Raw genomic sequence first — 20,082 nt, 5'->3', positions numbered from 1 at the left:
TGGAGGAAATACTTTTTCCTGTGAGGAAATTTGTAGCTTCAAATTTTCCTTGGAGGAAATACTTTTTCCTGTGAGGAAATTTTTGACAAACACTTTTCCTTGGAGGAAAATTCAAGACAACAAATTTCCTCTAGGGAAATCATTGTTCTTCAAATTTCCTCTAAGGAAATTTCTGAAGATCAAATTTCCCTTAAGGAAATGTTTTCCCTTATTTTTACTTGTTGAACATTTCTTCACTACACCATGTATACAAACAGTATGAATATAATAATAACAAGACTGTATAATTGATGCAAATGATATTTAAAACTTTAATAAATGTTTGACTCAACATTTTAATGACATTGAAAATAATACAGTCTGACTGTTTAGATCTAGGTATTGTTTAGACTTTTTTTTATAAATTTAACTTTGATTTATAATTTTTTTTGGAGCAAATGCTTCTATTTTCTTTGTAATTGTTTCAATGCGATACATTAATAAGCAACCAATTTGAATGTCATACCATTTGTGGTGTTCTAAAGAATTTGTTTATATATTTGCAGATTAAATAATAAAATAAACACTTTTCGTGTTATTTTAAATTAGAATTTCTTCTGTTTCAGCTTGTGTACAGTTATTCAATCCACTACGTAAGAATTCAGTGAATACATTATTCCATTCACTAAACAATTCCCTTCAATTCTAAGAGAAATCATTTTTGCAAATTGTTCTTCAATGATCTTCTTCTGTATATTTGATATGAGGGAGCGATGTAAATGAGTGGATAAAACTGGTGTTCCTTTTTTCAACAACAAAATAGTATTTGTTCAGCATTCTCCTTTCTTTTGATTAAGATATGTTGTTGCTTTTATGCAATAGTGTTTTTGTGTATCTATGATAGAACTCCATTTTGTTTATGGTCATTATCATGTGATAATGTTGAAATTTCCTATTTCTTTTTTGCAGGAAAGCACACATTCCATTTCAAATTAATCCAATTATGCACTATGTAAATAAATTTCAACTATAAGTTTCCTCTTCAGTAATGACCTATTGATCATGAAAACCAAGATGTCTGATCACCTATAAATACACAAAATAAACAAATAAAATGTTATAAATGGAGAGAGAAACAGCAATAAATGTTTTTCATGTGTATCTTTCCTTATTAAAATACATTAAGTAAACTTGAACTCGAGAAAAATAAATAACTGCGATGTAGACTAGAAAGTATAAAATGCCAAATAAAGTATTCACGAAAAATTAGTTGATTTACAGAAGTCAAGTCCCTGTTTGCAGGAAATTTACATCATTGGTTGTCTGGTGGAGAGTTGTCTTATTGGCAATCATACCACATCTTATTTTTATATAACCTTGCCATATTCCTATTGTGCCTGTCCAAAGTTCAGAGCCTGTAGCTTTTGTCAGTTTAGTCTGACACTAAAATTTAGTGGTTGTTGTTGTTGTTGTTTCATACCGGTCATATTTATTTTTTGTAATTTATTTTGTTATAAACCAGGCAATTAGCATGATTAGTTTTACAGTTTGGATTGTTTCAATGTTTCATCTTTAGGTCTTTTATAGCTGCCTACTTTGACTATAGTATAGGGTATGGATTTTCTCATTATTGAAGGTCGTAACAGGCCTACAATTGCTTTCTCAAAGCCATGATAGTTTTCATATTTAATATACCACATCTTTTAATTTTTATAGTAATCATGATACTAGTAATCATCTTTCAAGTTCAATAACTTTTTTAAAATTAAAAGGTGCCTTACCATTTAGGTTTAGTTGGCTTCTGCAAATTTTACATTGCCTATCATTTCTGCTGTATATAATTTCTCTGTATCTTCTATAGTTCTTGTCCTATACATAAAAGAGTAAAAGTTGAATGACATCTTGCATCACTATTTTTTTCTGTTTAATGTACATTATGTATATTAATGTGTGTTTAATAAAAATCTAAACCATGAGTGCTTGATAAGCTTCTTGACCTTATAGCTGGTCTTTAAGCTTTAAATGAATTTTAATGATCGACTAAAAAACTATGAGCACTGTGCAAATAAGACCCCTGCCCTCCAAAAAAAAACAAAACATGCACAAACAGTGGTAAACAGGCTATTATTTGAACTTGGAATTATTTTCAATTATGGAATTTGCATAATTTCTTGTGTTTAAAATTTTTAATAAATTCCATGTGTATTTGGTATTATAATCTTTTGAGCGGTTAATAACACTTTCCATACAATGTATTTTGGTTAGATAGTGTTGTGCGCGGCACAGTACATTCTATTGAAAATATACTATCTTCATTGTAATAGAAAGTGTTGTGCGCAGCACAGAACATTTCAGTACAGAATAAATATGGAATTTATTAAAAATTTCAATAACAAGAAATCAGGCAAATTCCATAATTAAAAATAATTCCAAGTTCAAATAATAGCCTGTTGGTATTTATTGACATACAACATGTATATAATTTGGCTCCATTTATAGATATATAACTCAAGTGACTATAAGTTTAAGGCTGTGATTTTTTTTAACAAATCCATAAATTTCTAAAACCTTTCAAAGTTTTTGAAAATGGACAATTTTAAAATAACTTTGCAACAACTAAAGTTCCTTAACTCTGCATCTTATAAAAAAATATACATGATAAATAGGGAATGATACTCCAGCTTGCATATTATTCAAAGTTTTAAAGGAACATAACTGAAGAACGGTAAAAGTTTTACTACCAAAATTTGAAATTGATCTGATTAAAATTGTGATAAAAAGTATTTTTTTAAAGTTTAATAAAATTTGGTTGAGGGAAACTTAAGTTAGAAGGCCGAAACATTTTTTTCCATTTTTAAAGAACATAACTATAGAATTTAGTAAAAGAGACACTACCAAAATTCAAACTTAATCTGTATTTTGTGATGATAAGCATTGTGTATTGATTTCATAACATTTGGTTGAGACAAACTAAATTTTAGAGAACAGGAAACCAAAAATTCAGCATATTTTCCCCATTTCTAAAGGGGCATAACTCTGATACTCTAGTACAGTAACACTGACATCACCAAAATTCAAACTTGATATGAGAATTGTGATAACAAGCTTTTGTAAAAGTTTAATTGAATTTGGTTGAGGCAAACTAAAGTACTGTAAGAGAACAAAAAACAACTTTGGGACAGACGGACAAAAGATCTGACAAGTGTTAAACATTATGCCCCCTCCACTTTGGGTCATAACAATAAAAAGGGAGTTTGTCAAGATATAAAAACAATTCACCAAAGTTTCATAAAAATTTGTGAAAGCATTCTTGAGACTATCCTAATTCCAAGTCATGATAGTACAATGACATAAATCAGATTTTTTTTTAAATTAAAAGGAAAATTATCATGTTTATGTTATACAAAAATAATTCACCAAGTTTCATGAAAATTGCTCAAAGCATTATTAATAGTATACTTACTGGAAAAATCCCTAACTTTAAATTAAAAATTTAAAATCCCTAAAAATTAAAAAGGAGCTTAATTATCATGATTATATCAATAGATAATTCACCAAAGTATTATGAAAATTTTATGATTAACAATGATTAATGTATTCTAATTCCAAGACTATCTAAGACATGGTTTGTTTGAATTAAAAAAGTTGGAATAAAGTACCTGCTAGAATTCAGGAGAATTAGACCAAATCAGGCTATCTTCTAGATTATCAGACAATTGACTGTACATAGAAAAGGAATTTTCTTTTTTCTTTTTTCTTATTTAGCTATTTGTTATCTCTGTCCTTAATATATACTGAACTAAGCCATTTTTTCACATATTTTTTTTGTTTTTTCTCTCTTGTGACTTGTTATTTAACATAACAAAAAAAACCAAAGGCAATGAAAGAGAAACTGACAATGCCAAGGCAAAACATAAGATGCAGAAAAGAAAAACAAAACAAAACAACACCAACACCAACATCACCAAAAAACTAGTGTTGAATTCATGTGCTCAGTCAGTCAGTGAGAGTTCGCAGATCCTGACCTACTATATCTATGCTTAAAAACCTAAAAATCATATAGTTCTAAACATATTTTGTAAATTTATACTTGATTAAAATGTTGTCATAAATAGCATAGACACCTCTGAGTTTTGAGAACCACATGTGTTAATTGTGCGAGTATAATCATTGATAATCATGCACAAGATTGACTTTTAAAAGCCTATATATTGAAATTTTCTGAAAATATTGCATGCATTTATTAATATGACCAATTTCAAGAAATGCACAAAGATGTGAGATGATTTATATAATTGTAATTTCAGGAATTTACAGTAAAGGCTTTTATCCTCACTGCATTTTGCACTTTTCCTAATTCAGGAGCCAGAAGTTATGGCCTTTGTGACCTTTGTATGATTTTTATTTTAGTTTCTTTTTTTTATATTGAAGAGTTAAGTATGACGTCCATTATCACTCAACTAGTATACATTTTTGTTAATGGCAAGCTAAAGCATGCCTCACAGGCACGGATCCAGGGGGGGGGGGGGCTGAAGGTTGGACATGTTGGAAGTTGGAACCCCCTTTCTTTATTGGACGATCAATGCATTTGAATGGGGACATGTAGTTGGACACCCCCCCCCCCCCCCCCCACAAAAAAAATTGTCCTGGGTTGGGAACCCCTCCTTTATATGACTAGATCCACCCCAGTCTCAGGTTGCGGGATTTTCTCATTGCAATGAAGACCCATCGGTGACCTATGGCTGTTATCTGCTCTTTGGTCATGTTGTTATCTCTTTGATACATTCCCCATTTCCATTTCCATTTTCTTTTCGGTTCTATTATAAATATTAGAAACGAGTTTGGCGCCTTTACAAAAATATAATTGTCTGTGCTGATAGGGGAGTATGTGTGCATACCAATATTTAAATTTTCTAGGCCTTCTTTTTGAATATTTTGTGCATTTCTTGGTAAAATACTGTCAGACCTCGAGTGCTGTTGTTTTACAAAAACGGTCAAGTAATGTAGGGGAAGGAAACTAACTAAAAAGACCAAAATAAGCCACAACTAATGGGGGTCTCATTGGGGGTTCTGTTCACGGATCCCGCTTAGTTACTACTTATTTTTTTAGATTCTCACATGATGCCATCCCGCGTACACTATGTAAGTGAACAATTCTGCTATTTTTGTAATTTCCCATGTCCCGCTAAACTTCATTTCGCGTTTTCACGGCACAATAATTTGAGGGAGGATAGGACCTTTATCGGGACTGCGGGATCGGGTGTTTTTAAGCTCTGGATTTCGGGATTGACCCTTTCGGGATACGATAATTCTTTTTTCGAATTTCGGGACCTCTGGATTTCGTGTTTTTTAAGCCCGGGATTTCGGGATTTCGGGATTTCGTGTTTTTAAGCTCGGGATTTCGGGATCAGTACCCCTCCTACCCTCCCTCATAATTTGACTTTCATGTGTCACGTTTACAAAAAATACGCCTCGACAGTCCCGAGTCCCGCTCAGACCCCCCTTATAGGTACATAATGAATAGTTACTATGTAGTCAGTAGTCGGGTCAAATACACATGTATACACTTTTAGACGACCTTAGATTCATTTCACAGCGAAAATACTCATTTATATTGAACATTTTAGATCACTTTACATTTAGATTTTATAACTTTTAAAATAAAGACCATATAGATTTAAGATCATTTAATCGAAAGATTATAATTTGTCAATGCGCAACTGTAACCAGGTACTGAATTTTTTTTTGCATGGGTTAAGTTAAAAGTGCCGGGAATAGAAAAGCAAGTTAAACTTCTCATCTGGACTTTTTAATAAGTCTGTATACCGGACCTCTTCTCTATTTTGGGATTGAAAAAAAATCTAAAGTTAAAAATGCGGTTTTGAGCCTATTTCTTCTTTTTAATTTGGTAACACGTTAAGCCATTAGTGACACTAATATGGTATATTACCAATAATAAGGCCATATATTTCGGTGTGTAGAAATACCGCAAAAGACTTCTTAGTGCACTAAGAAGAAAGTTTTTGCATTAAGGACACTAAAACGATGTTTTAAGATCACAGCGAACATGAATATAAGAGGATATGATTAAATACCTCAAATCTATAAAGTTAGGTATCAATAGATTTTGTAATTTTGAAGTTAATGACTTTTTAATCAACGCCTGCCACTCGCCACGTGACCAACGGTTTATTGCAGATTCCCGAATCATCATGTTCAATCAACCTAATCCAATAAACAATTGTCTTTTGATCGTTACTTATTGATTAATCAATGGTTGTTAACCTAACGTTTTAGCGTGGTATAAATTCAAGTTTATGAAAGAAAAATAAAAAATAAATTTTGTGTTTTAAAACTTTGCCTTTGTTATATATATTTAGTTTTTAAGGAAATTGCTATGCAAGCTTTTTTTTATTTAAAGAACCCTATTTTGAGATAAAAATTGAGAAACAAATGCTTTTGATATTTCATTTCCTTACTAACAACACAAGAGTTTACATACTATCATTATTCATTGAAAGACATTTGAGAGTATGTGGTGTCCATGGGGTTCTTCAAAATCTGATTACAGAAGTAACATATAGAAAAACTCCAAGAGGTAAAATTATATTACGTTTTAAAAAGAGAATTATAGAATAAATCATAACTGTCTTCTATGAACGATAACTTTAAACTGGTGTCAATGCTTTTTTTTTTTAACAATTCATCTTTATTTCAACAATTGAAGATGAATACCATTTTATTTTATAATGTAATAAGCACTATGGGCAGGCGCGGATCCAGAGCTTGAAGTGGGGGTTTGGGGGAGGGGTTATGTGAGAAATGTTTAGAACACTAGAGAAGTTTTCATGTTATACCAAACCATATGTTTTTCAATAAATGGCACACTTTTTGTTCATCCGGCATATGGTTACTCTAAATAAAATTTTAAGTATTAATTTTATAAGGTTAATTATTTGATTACAGATCGTATCTACCCGTTTTGCAATTGTTGTATCACTCTAAGGGAGGCTAATAAAGATATATATAATAAAATATAGAGATAGCAGCCTTGGATTGTCTTAATTAAATCCTTTGGTCCTCTAATTATCAAGTCACCCTCTGGCCAATGTTATTATGACTTGTGTATATTTAAAGAAGTGTAGCGACAACGTGTCACCCTATTCAATGCTAGATATTCAAATTATAGTAAAGATAACATTAAAACAAGAAATGGTTAATACAAAAAATATTTTAAGATTTTCAACCGGGGGTGGGGGGGGGGGGGGCTCGCTTTAACCCCCTAAATCCGCTAATGATGTGGGAAAACTAAATTATTTAGTTAACTTAATCATATGACTCTTAAGCCCGTTCTGCCATTATTAAGAAACGCTAAAGAACGGAAATGTATGATTTTAAGATTTGGAAATAAATGAAATTGGTGTCACAAATGGTATGTCTGCTTGTATTTAAAATATTTTATAAATAGATATAATGCTCATATACATAATTATTAACGGTTGTTTTACTTCGCTTATTTATAGCATTTAAGGTTTATGTACCCTTCTGTAGCCATTTTTGTACGAACTTTTCAAACTTCAATTGTATCAAAACTACAGATATAATGAATAATAGAGATAGGCCATTTTGTACATATTCCAAGGGGAAACTTGATGCAAAGCATTATTTTTTACTGTTCCATTGCATTTAATAGAAAAAGAGGACTTTGTGGCAAATAAATCAAGATTTTTATAGAAAATCCACAGCCTTTATCCTTGTACTCTCATATTTGGCAATTTGATGACTGATAGATATAGGATTATTGCATGCAGTGCTAGCATTGATTTCCTTAAAACAAGTTTATAAATGTAGTTATTGGTTAAGACAAGTATAAATATGGCCAAAATCAAGTACACCTGTTAGGGTGCGCTCGACTTTAGTGACTCCGCACGAGGTGTTTTGGAATTTACAGGTTACTTAGAACTTTTTGTAAAAAATAAACACTAGCACATCATAGAAAATCAAATGAGTAATTTATGTTTCAAATTTTATAACAAAAATCTCTGTATTAAAGGCTGTGGATTTTCTATAAAAATCTTGATTTATTTGCCACAAAGTCCTCTTTTTCTATCAAATGCAATGAAACAGTAAAAAATAATGCTTTACATCAAGTTTCCCCTTGGAACGTGTACTAAATGGCCTATCTCTATTATTTATTATATCTTTAGTTTTGATACAATTGAGGTTTGAAAACTTCGTACAAAAATGGCTACAGAAGGGTACATAAACCTTAACTTCGTATTCTTATTTTCGGCATCAAATAAAAATAATGGAATAAATATATAGGAAGTTCCAATCAATAGACAACGTACAGAACAGAGCAATTCGATATTACTTAGGCGTTCACAGATTTGCACCAATTCTAGCACTGTATGGGGATACTGGATGGATACCAAGTCAGTTTCGGCATTGGGTGAACATTATTCGATACTGGAATAGGCTTTTATCGTTTGAAGACGACCGATTAACGAAAGTGGTGTTCAATATGGATTATGATCGTTGCACAAACAATTGGTGTAGTGACACTAAAGATATTTTCACTAAACTTAATATGTTACATTATTACGAAAGTAGAACAATGGTGGATTTAAAATCTTTTGAACAAATTGTACGAACTTATTACAGTGATATATGGAGAGAGTCCTTGATAAATAAACCAAAGCTACGATCTTACTTAAACTTTAAAACAAACTTCGAACTAGAGCACTATGTAAAACTAAATCTTACGAAACACGAGCGATCTGTGCTAGCCCAGTTTAGATGCGGATTATTACCGATCAGAATTGAGACTGGTAGATATATTGGGGAACCAGTAGAAAACAGACTATGCCGATTTTGTAATTCTCAAAATGTTGAAAGTGAGCTACATTTTCTTATAAACTGCACATTTTATAATGATATCAGACAAACTGTTTTTAGCGAGATATTAATGGTGCCTGACTTTACGCAACTAGATGAGCAGGGAAAATTAACATTTCTAATGGTGAACCATCCAAGGAAAATAGCTAAATACTTAGCAGCGTCACTTTTCCGTAGAAAACAAACAGTTTACTCTAGTTAACATTCTTAAACTTTTTCACAAACATTAGTTGAATAATATATGAACTTTTACAATCGTTAATTCTTAATCTATAATTATCTGTATTTAAATTTAAATTGGCAATTGACACGTGATATTAGAACATTTATATTGAACTAACAGTAAAAGGTGACTTATTGGTCCATTGGGCCGGGTGTATTATATATGTAATTATATTTTGTACAAATTTATGCTGATTTACACATGTCACTATAATAAACAATTTACTTACTTACTTACTTACTTTATATTTTGAAAGACAAGGAAAGTGAATTAAAAAATATATACAACAAAAATAAGCGAAAGGAGATGTGGTACGGCTGTCAATGAAACACCTATCCACAAAAGTTAAAAATGAAGAAGATGTCAGAAATAAATTGGTCATAATTTATTTACAGTCTAAAACATCGAAGGGACTAAACATCAACCTATACATATTTATACTTGTAATGCATTTGTATATAAACATCGAATCAGAAATATGTTCCTTTCCTAAACATGTTTAAAAACATTGCTGTGATAGTTATCAAAAGTACCAGGATTATAATTTAGTACGCCAGACGCGCGTTTCGTCTACACAAGACTCATCAGTAACGCTCAAATCGAAATATTGATAAATGGCATAGTTCTTAACATTAGAAAAATGAATGAAGTATTGGCAACTGGACGTTAAGCAACCAAATATCAATCCTCACTTTTCCGTGAAGTGTTCACAATTATTTGTCTTTTTAAAATTAAAAGGATGAAAAATCCCAAACTGAAAAGAGTTGAAAATACGCTATTAATTTAGAAGTAAAAAATATAGCAGACAGAATAAATACGGCAAAAACAAACAAATGAAAAAAAAATAGAGAACAATGTGAAATACCATATACATGTTTAATCAGTATACTAGTTGATTATTCACGGGCCAAGGTTGAGCGAACATGAATTGCTATCGATTATACTAAAGGTGACAATCAACTTTTTGAGGCACGTGTCGAGAAAACATTAGAAAAAATATAATTTAAAATTATGAAAGGAGTAGGTCCTTAGTGCACATTTTTGTTCTTAGTGCACTAAGGAGGTCCTTTGCGGTGTTTCTACGGACCCCATATATTTGAAGCTGTTCAAAATTCTGTACATTATAGGTACGTGTATCAGATCGGACAATAATTTTCATATATATAAACAGAATTACTGTATAAGTTATCTAGTATGAAATATGTCCACTGGACCGACCGTGTAAGTGCATGCTATATATATTATATCATGTATATAGCCAGTCAAAAAGATGTGGTATGATTGCCAATGAGACAACTATCCACAAAAGACCAAAATGACACAAACATTAACAACTATAGGTCACACAAGGTCGTTAAAAACTTCCATTTGTTGTTGTCCACTGAAAATAAGCTCATAAAAACACGAATCCCCGTTTACTCAATTCCACCTTTATTTGTTAATATTTCTTTATCTTTTTCTTTTGATTTTATCATATCTTTTTTGTGAAATATTTTGTGTGGTCGAACATGAAATTGCCTCCGATGCTACAAAGAAAATTTGTTTAATGTCATCTGTTGCAATATATGCTAAGTACTACACGTGGACAGGATGTTCCCCAGAAAATAAGTTATACACACCCCGATATAACCCCGAGGGTACACGCTACTGTCATATGGAAAAATACTGGGTCACCTGTAAGATGGTAATCAGCCATGCAACTAATTAGGTTACTGACCATGTCACTTCAATTTAAAAAGTTTATCGTTAGATATCAAAATGATAAATTCATTTTAATTAAAAATTTAAGAACTAAAGGATTTATCATTAAAATGAAGTGAAATAATTCAACCAAATCGTATATATAGATTATATACATATTTTTTTTTATCTATGCCGGAAAGAATTGAAAAACTGTATTTATAATTTTTTGATTTGTTTTATAGAAATCTGTGTAGGTCTCATGAAATGGAACTCACGCAACGCATGCCTAATTAAGATTTATAAATTTATTGAAAAATATAACAAAAATTTAGTTTTGATATTAAATTAAAGTTACCTTTCCGCGCTGTAATTTATTTGATATGACATGAATCAAGCAATTTTTGTTGAGGGATTTGGGTTTGTCCATGCAACGTATAAAAAAAGAAGTGTATGTTATTAGTATTTCACATGCCTTGTTTTCGCCTTGAAGCTCATTATTCAGAGTGTTTCAGACAAGATGATGAAAATAACGTGCAAGATACTTTTTTCGATCATCGTGAAGAGACAATTTTAATTCCCATTCCTCGATGCACTCTACCCCTGTTGAATTGTATATTTATAATTCCTCGTGTTTTAATTAGCCCCCCCCCCCCCCCCCCCTTTCGTGGTTACCGTTATGCCAACAAATACCCGGGGCTTGATTTACATGTAAAATCATGGGCGGATCTACATGTCTCCATTAAATAAGGGGTGTCGTTGCCGCTGGTTTTCTACGGTTACCCCACCCTTTTCATATAATTTAGATTTCAAAAGTGTATACCTTATTCATATATTGTGTAGGTAAAAAAGTTATCTTTTCCCATATTGTTTGCGTTTTGATTGGTGTGTAATGCAACAGTGCAATACCTAAGTGTCAAAAGAGAGTTTTTCCCGACCTATTCACATATTTTTAAGGTTCCTATATACAAGGTGATAGGACGTTCGGTTCCGTTGGAATAGGTTACCTTTTCACGCTATGCCTTAAAACTTTTCCTGATGCACAGGTAACCTATTCCAACGGAACGTCCTATCACCTTGTATATAGGAACTTGAGAGGATTCCCGAGATTATCATTTATGCAATGATTGCTCACAAAATGCTAGGGGAGGCCAACCCCGGATTCCATCCCATTCGACCCGCCACAGAATACAGATATAATTGATAATTGTTATTTAAAAGTCATATACTATAGCCACTATAGTACTAGAACCAAACACCTGTTTTCGGATATATCTGAGACTACTATAACACATGTGTTATAGTAGTCTCAGGATATATATATATACATACACCACATCTTCCTATGTCTATATAGCTGATTTACCGTAAATAACTGCGAGAAAATGAATAATACACAAGTTGATAATTGTCTCTTCTCTGCTAATTTTAATGTGCATGCAATATTCACTCTGATTTACTTGTGAGACCACCGACACTAATAATAATTACCTACAAAATAATAGGTGCTCCTCTTTACTGGGAAGAACATTTCGGATCCGATCAATTTATTGGTTCCATTCCCCCATTCTACACTTCTCCTTAGAAAAAATGCCTTGCAATGCGTCATAATTATCTGGACTACTAACTTACTTCCATATAACTTCGAAAACAGACTATAATCTATTTCACTGGATGAGATTGGGCTCACGGATTTTTTAATGGATTGGTAATTTTTATTTATAGCACAAGTTTACAAAGCAAGATTAATCACATTTTTCACCCGGCCTACAAATCAAATGGTTGCCTCCTTACTGACTTACACCTACACAAGCTAAAAAAACATATTCATGGGGGGGGGGGGGGGGGGGTTCAGATGGGGGATGCTTGCCTCAGTCATGTTTCTGTGATTCCCTATATAATCAACAAAATTTTTCACACAAAAAGGGGGGCAGGGATTTCTCCTTAATAAGAAATCTCTATTTTCAGCATAAGCTCATATAAATTTGCCTTTTGAAGAACTGAAATAAATATGAGACGGCTAATGATTTTTCAGATGCTTTACATTAAAATACATCCATGTGACATTCACAATTATATATAGATCCAAATTTAAAAAGCAATTTTTTTCAATATTTAAATAATGTAGGATCAAATCTTGATACATGTATGTAGTTGAAATTGTTAGCTTTAAACATGTTAAACATAAATTAAAATCATACTCCTCCCAAATTTATTTCTTTAAATATTATGGATGAAATACATGTAGCAAGTAAGGGATGAAATTAAATTGGATGAAATGTGGCATTTTTTTTTTGATAAAGTAGTATGTCGTCTGATGTTGTCAAACTTAATTATAGACCCTTAAGGGGCGGATCCAGTCATTTTAAAAAGGGGTGGGGGTGGGATTCTAACCCAGGACAAAAGGGGAAAAGGGGGGGGGGGGGGTCCAATTACATGTCCCTATTCAAATGCATTGATTATCCAAAAAAAGGGGGGTTCCAATCCCTTGAACCCCCCTCTGGATCTGTGCCTGCCCTTTAAAAATAAAATGATCCTTATTTTGAGTTAAAGCTTATAGATTTTTCTATAATGCTTCTCAGGGGCGGATCCAGCCATTTTAAAAGGGGGGTCCCAACCAAGAGCAAAGAGGGGTTCCAACTATATCTCCCATTCAAATGCATTGCTCGGTAAAAGAAAAGGATTCCAACCCTCAAATCTATGGTCAGGTTGTTGTCTCTTTGACACATTCCCTTTTTCCATTCTCAATTTTATCATGTAGTCGTCGTTGTCCCAGGACATTTAGTTTTCGCTTAGGCCACACCAAATTAATTTCTTGTTCTACGGATTTTTGGACTCCAAAATTTGGGGCGAGCGAGCGATTTGAAAATTTTAATAAAAAAATATTTCATTTGCAAATTTTTGAGGCGAAGCTTGAAAAGTAAAGGCGAGCGATTATATTTTTTTTTTTTGTAAACATAAAATAGTAGGTTTTGACAATAATAAAACTTGATTTATAACTTGTACTTTGACATTTCTTTAATTTCTGAAGTATTTTTTCCCTGTTCACCAAGAAATAATTTAATCTGGTTTATGTATGTGTGACTGACAATGAGACAATTCTCAATCCAAGTCATAATCAGTTTGGGGGCAACCCCTTAATGTTATAAATATCCCTTTTACATGTTTTATGAGGGATCAATATAAGTTATAATATATTTGTTTGTACAAAAGGGCTCATATTTTCTAAAAGAACTATATATCTATCTAGTATTAAATGGTCAAAACATGTCAAAGAATTTTGTAATATTCCTGGACTATAACCATGTTAAATTAACACATTTACTTTAACAGTTTAATATTATTCAAAATAAGTGGACCCCTCTTTTAGAAAAAGTTGTTTAAAATATGATGTAACTCTCCTCTTTTTTTGCCAAATTTAAAGTTTTCAAAGGTTTTGTATAGAAGAACTATACAAATCCTTGGTATTTCTGTTTTCTTTTCTACATCAGTAAAATGACCCCTTGTCTGAGGGAGGGTTGTTCTCAATCTGACAATCACTGTGCTTAAACGGCTGTGGGTAACTTAAGTTACCCACAGCCCAAGATGGCGGACTTTAAACTCGTTGATATTTAATTCATACAAAATGTACCTTTTGCGACGTTTTTCATGCAGAATGTAAATATTTATAGGATTATTGAATAAATAAATGACTAACAATTACCATAAATTTGTTAATATAGAGTTCACTAAAGCGCAAGGTCAACTTTAAAAAATGCATAAGATGTCCGTAACTTTTTTATCGAAACTAAGCAGGCTGTCCGTAACTTTATTTTTAGATGTGGGTAACTTTTGATTTAAAATTTTAAGAATTATAATTTCAACAATTAGAAGACAATTAACATCATATTTGTAACCTTCGCGGCCGTTTATACTACTCATTCCCCACCAAATGTGATTTTATTAACGCATCATACTTACACCACAGAAGTTTTATGTGGGGTTTGTGGTACTCCATCCTGGTTATGGTTTGAACTTTTATTTACTGATGTGCGTCTTATCGACGTTTTTCGCTTGTCAGACCAAGGCTTTTCCATACCGTGGCTCTTTAATGTTTTGAGTTTAATTATATGTTTGCGGTTTACCTTCACCTCTGTTTCTTTCTATGTGTATTTTGATGAATACTCTTTGATGCGGCTCGGTATTTATACACCCCACCAGTTAGTTATAGTGTTATTTTGATGAATACTCTTTGGCGCGGCTCGGTATTTATACATCCCACCAGTTAGTTATAGTGTTATGATTTTTTGAATATGTTTCCTAGTATGTTTTTTTTTTCTCTCTTTGTATGTTATCAGGGGTTGTTAGACTATTAAATTATCCTGTTGTCCTACGTAGTTATTTATATTTTTATAAACTATGTCGAATTGTTACACTATGTTGACTGCTCTTTTCCTTTTATTGTCACTGACTTTTACCTATTGTATCTTTTAGTTTTATTCAGTTTAATGAGATTTAATGCAACTTGCATACAAATGAAATATGCAGCTAGCTTTAAAACTAGGTTTATTCATTTATACAAAATGTCCTTTTTTAAAGTTTTCCCGTTTACTGTAAATCTTGGCCAGGGTGCCGCAATATCACCGTGCTCAACGTCCCAGTGTGTCCAGATTGACACCCCTTTTATTTTACTGTCAATGCTGATGGGATTTGTTTTTGTGGGGATGAGAGAAAAGTGTTTTTGGCTTTTTCAAAAAGACGGAAAAAGTTTGTGCACTTAAGTCTCGTATAGTCTATCCACTGCATGCCTGGGCAATTTGGGTTCCCCTCCAAAATCCCGGATTCACGCTACCCTTGTCGTTGCTGGCAGAAAATCAGTAAGTGTATACATGCTACATGTATGTGTAAAAAATACTTGTGTAGTCTACTTGTTCAAAAATAAAAACGAACAATGATGTTTCAACAGTTTATCTGCTATGATCGGAAACAACCCTCCGAACTAGGCGATTTGGGTACCCCGACGTTTTACAAAATGAAACCCGAGTTTTGCGGATGTATCGTGATTTTTTTCATATTTTTCCCAATTTTGTCTTCCATCGATACAATGAATTATATTATACTAGACATCTACTTCGTTTTGTGAATATGTATTCGATGCAATCTCTATCATCGGTTTAAACATTACATCCGCGTATGTCGATTCTTTGAAAGTTACGGACATCTCTATTGGTATGATGAAAAAAGTTACGGACAAGTTGTTTTGAAGTTACGGACAGCCTAAGTGTTTTTTAAAATCGTGCTGTGATCGTTTATTTTGTAGAATTTAATCACCTTTCCAGTTTAGGGGTTTCCCTAAACGATTAATACAACTTTTAAATTCAGTTGTTTAATTGATGCATTCGTGGTATTGTTATTCTATAGGAGAAAAGTATCTAACCGACGCAAGGCGGCTCCATCTTGGGCTGTGGGTAACTTAAGTTACCCACAGCCGTTTAAGCACAGTGACAATAACAAACACATGTCAAAGTACGGCCTTTTACACAGGGCTTTGATACAGACCAAACAGCAAGCTATAAAGGATCCCAAAATTATTAGCGTACACAATTCGAACAGGAAAACCAACGATCTAATTTATATATCCAAACGGGGAAATACCAATGAACAACATCAACAAACGATAACTGCTGAACGACAGGCCCCTGAATCAATCAGGACAGGTGCATAAACATGCAGCGGCTATAGATAGTTTTGTTTTGCCAGCATACAATATAATTGCAGTTGAAGGCAAATCCTTCAGAAGTTCTTTGTACTTTATTCTAACAACGAACATGGCCCGAGACCACAATTAAATTCTCTATCATTTCTTTATAACGTTTTGTCGCATTAAAAAAAAATTGACTATCTTTTTGTCTAATTTTTTGTGTGTGTAATGTACAGTACAAGTCCAAAAATATATGCAATTTTCAGAAAAATTGCATGTTTACATCATACAAATTTGGCCAATACACATCCATACCCCTATAGGCAAGTCAAGAGATGTTCCGAAAGTGTAAATATTACCTTTTTGCACCTGGCCTAATCACTCTTTCCTTATTAAAATCAGTTAAAATAAAACATCCAAAAGTTTATTTCAGCTCTCTTCTTTCATTTCCACCCCAGAAAAGCTAAGAAATAAATAAGAAAGGGAAAGAAAAAAAATAAAGAAAAAATACACTATAATTAAAGGGAACTATATTCGTGCGGGAAATAGACATGATTACATTTCCGGATGCGGGAAGCGGGAATATAAAAAAAATTAAAAAATTCTGTTTTGAAAAAAATAGGTGCGGGCGGGTCCGTCGAACAAGGAATCAAATTGGTGTGGCCTTAATAACTTTAGTACAAGTAATAGAAATCTATGAAATTCAAACACAAGGTTTGTGACCAGAGTTTAGGAATTACATGAATTAGGGGCCAATAGGGGCCAATATTAAACTTTGTTTGATTTTATAGAAAATTGAATTATTGGAGTTCTTTGATATGCCAAATCTAACTGTGTATTTAGATTCCTAGTTTTTTGGTCCTGTTTAAATTGGTCTACCTTAAGGTCCAAAGGGTCCAAAATTAAACTTATTTTGATTTTAACAATATTTAAATCCTTGGTGTTCAGATTAATATGCTGAATCTGAATATTTACTTAGATTTTTTTATTATGAGCCCAAATTCAAGTTGATCCAAATCGGGGTCCAAAATTTTACTTTGTTTGATTTCAACAAAAATTGATTATATGGGGCTCTTTGATATGCTGAATCTAACCATTCATCAAGATTTTTGATATTTTGACCCATTATCAAATTGGTCCACATTGAGTTCTAAAAGGTCCAAAATTTAACTTTAATTGATTTCACCAAAAAATGAATTATTGGGGTTCTTTGATCATGTTGATATGCTGCATCTAACCATGTATTGAGATTTTAAATATTGGACCATTTTAGAGGTTAATTGTCAATTTAAAATATTTAAGTACTTGGACCGCATTCATTCTGTGTCAGAAACCTATGCTGCATCAACTATTGAATCACAATCCAAATTTAAAATTCAGAGTTGTATTGAGCTTGAATGTTGTGTCCATACTTGCCCCAACTGTTCTGGGTTCAACCTGTACGTTTGTATCAAGCTGAGCCATGCATAGCTTTTTTATCTGATTTATATATTAATTTGAAATTTTGACAAGTGAGACACATACAGATTATACTGTTAACAATATTTCAGAGTTTAACGTAGTCAAGCGAAACAAATTTTAGAAGAATAGTTGAATCATGTCTTTGTTGTCAAATGAAAAATTAGTACGAACACAAAGAAAAAGTATGGGAATGTTTGTTTTTTAAACTATTGATCAGGGTGAAAGTCTTTGAAAGTCATGACTGGCAAAAAGTTTGTGAAATGAAATAGCACAAATATTCCATTCTTTTTAAATATAACTGAATATAAAGAAAAACACAAACTGATGTTTTATAATAGTTTTTACCCTTTTTATGTTTTATAGGACAAGAAATATAGAAAAATGATGAAAAATATAAACAGTTACAATAGAAATGAGCGCAAAACAAGATAAACAGAATACAACAAGGCCTAAATGGTAAGACCACTTCTATATACTGTAAATTCAGATTTTTCAGGGAAGGGACAACTTATTGTGATTACAAAAAAAATCTGCATAAAGATCTATATAGTTACATGATATATATATATATATATGTTTCTGTTATCAAAATATGATTTCTTATTTTTGCGATACTCACCCAGTCACATTATTCGCATTACTAAAAAGTTTCGATAATTTCTGAATTACAGTAATAAAAGAAATTGCCTTTGAATGATGACTCATATAAAAATAAGAAAATGTGGTATGGTAAATGAGTGACTTATCCACCAGAGTTCAACGAAGCGGATGCAAGAAATTAAAGGCCAATCATGGGCCTGCCTTCAATAATGAGAAAACACTTCCTTTATAGGTCATCCATTAAAGATCTCAACATATAAAGATTTAAACAATCCAATGTAGTTCAACATGTTCAAAGTCAATAACAATTAATAAAAAAAAATCATGCCTAATATAAAATATTGTTTGTTTCTTCAATCCTGACCGACCCTGCAAAAATGGCCCTACTCATAAAATTTTATTGTCAAAATTAAGCCAAATATTATTTTATTCATTTCTGATTTTCGGGCTTGCCGGATCATCCGATAATATTCAGGCTTTTGGGAAAAATAAAATTATTTACCTACCTACCTACCCACACCTGGCTTGTCAGAATAGGGATTAGGGAAACAAACAATATATTAATTTAGGCCTCATGTCTGTGAGCACTCAACCTGACCATAATATAGGACAGTGGTTCAAATATTAACACAACATATGAACATTCTATAACAACTATTGCAAGTGGCTCAACTTTAAATATCACTGCAAGGCACTAAACAACGAATATTAAATCTTGGACACAAAGCACTGAAATAAGAGAACTCATAAGCATGACAAGTAAGAATATCAAATGAAAGTTTCTCAAAATGTTCATTAAAACATGATAAAATAAGCTTATTTATATTGCTGTTTTTTTCTCCATTTATAACATTTTTTTTTTATTTTGTGTATTTATAGGTCAGATATCTTGGTTTTTATGATCATCAACAGGTCCTGCAGGTCTATACTGAAGAGGAAACTTAATTGTTAATACTTTTCTACATAATGTGCTAATTGGATTATTAATGTGAAATGAACTCAACTGTGTGTTTTTCTGGAAAAAGAAATAGAAAAAATCCTACAAAATTGCTATAAACAAAATGGAGTACTATCAAAGAACACAATTGTGTAAAATGTAACAACCTACATTCATATTAACTGATGGATTATGGAGAAATTAAGAAAAAAAATAGTATCTTTGTCATGTTTGTTGTCGAAATAAACACCTGCTTTATCAATTCATGTACATGGCTCCATCATATCAAATATACAAAGAAGATGTTTGAAGAACATACGTTGCCAAAATTTATTCAACCAATTGAAGGAAGATGTCTTGTGGATTGAATTATTTATGCACTGAACTGTTATGTAGGGGGTCGAATACACAGCAGCTGAAACAGAAGACAAGTTAATTTGACATGAAAAGTGTTTATTTTATTTAATATGCAAATATGAGCACAATATTAATAACATCACAAATGGTATGATATTCATAGCATTTTGCTTATTATTGTATTGTCTGAAACATGCTAAACAGTCAGCCTTTTGTTTTTGTATGTTTAATACTCACCATGAAAATTTGTATTACAGTATTAAAGTT

General features: G+C 32.1%; 2 long non-coding RNA genes across 2 annotated transcripts; one reads left to right on the top strand and one right to left on the bottom strand.

Annotated features, from left to right (window-relative positions):
• Positions 1–927: 927 nt before the first annotated feature.
• Positions 928–4,983, bottom strand: LOC139521680 (uncharacterized). The gene is made up of 3 exons (XR_011664046.1): positions 4,878–4,983; positions 1,761–1,848; positions 928–1,065 (listed from the first exon to the last, which is right to left on the bottom strand). It is a non-coding gene; the product is annotated as an uncharacterized lncRNA (long non-coding RNA).
• Positions 4,984–12,312: 7,329 nt separating this feature from the next.
• On the top strand, positions 12,313–20,018 carry LOC139518796 (uncharacterized). Its single transcript, XR_011663457.1, has 3 exons — positions 12,313–12,488; positions 18,285–18,377; positions 19,401–20,018. It is a non-coding gene; the product is annotated as an uncharacterized lncRNA (long non-coding RNA).
• The last annotated feature ends 64 nt before the right edge of the window (positions 20,019–20,082 follow it).

This window comes from Mytilus edulis, chromosome 4 (assembly GCF_963676685.1).
Source record: "Mytilus edulis chromosome 4, xbMytEdul2.2, whole genome shotgun sequence".
In the NCBI taxonomy this organism is placed as follows: domain Eukaryota; kingdom Metazoa; phylum Mollusca; class Bivalvia; order Mytilida; family Mytilidae; genus Mytilus; species Mytilus edulis.
The sequence above is the reverse complement of the archived record's forward strand: the minus strand, read 5'-3'. Positions and strand labels throughout refer to the sequence as shown.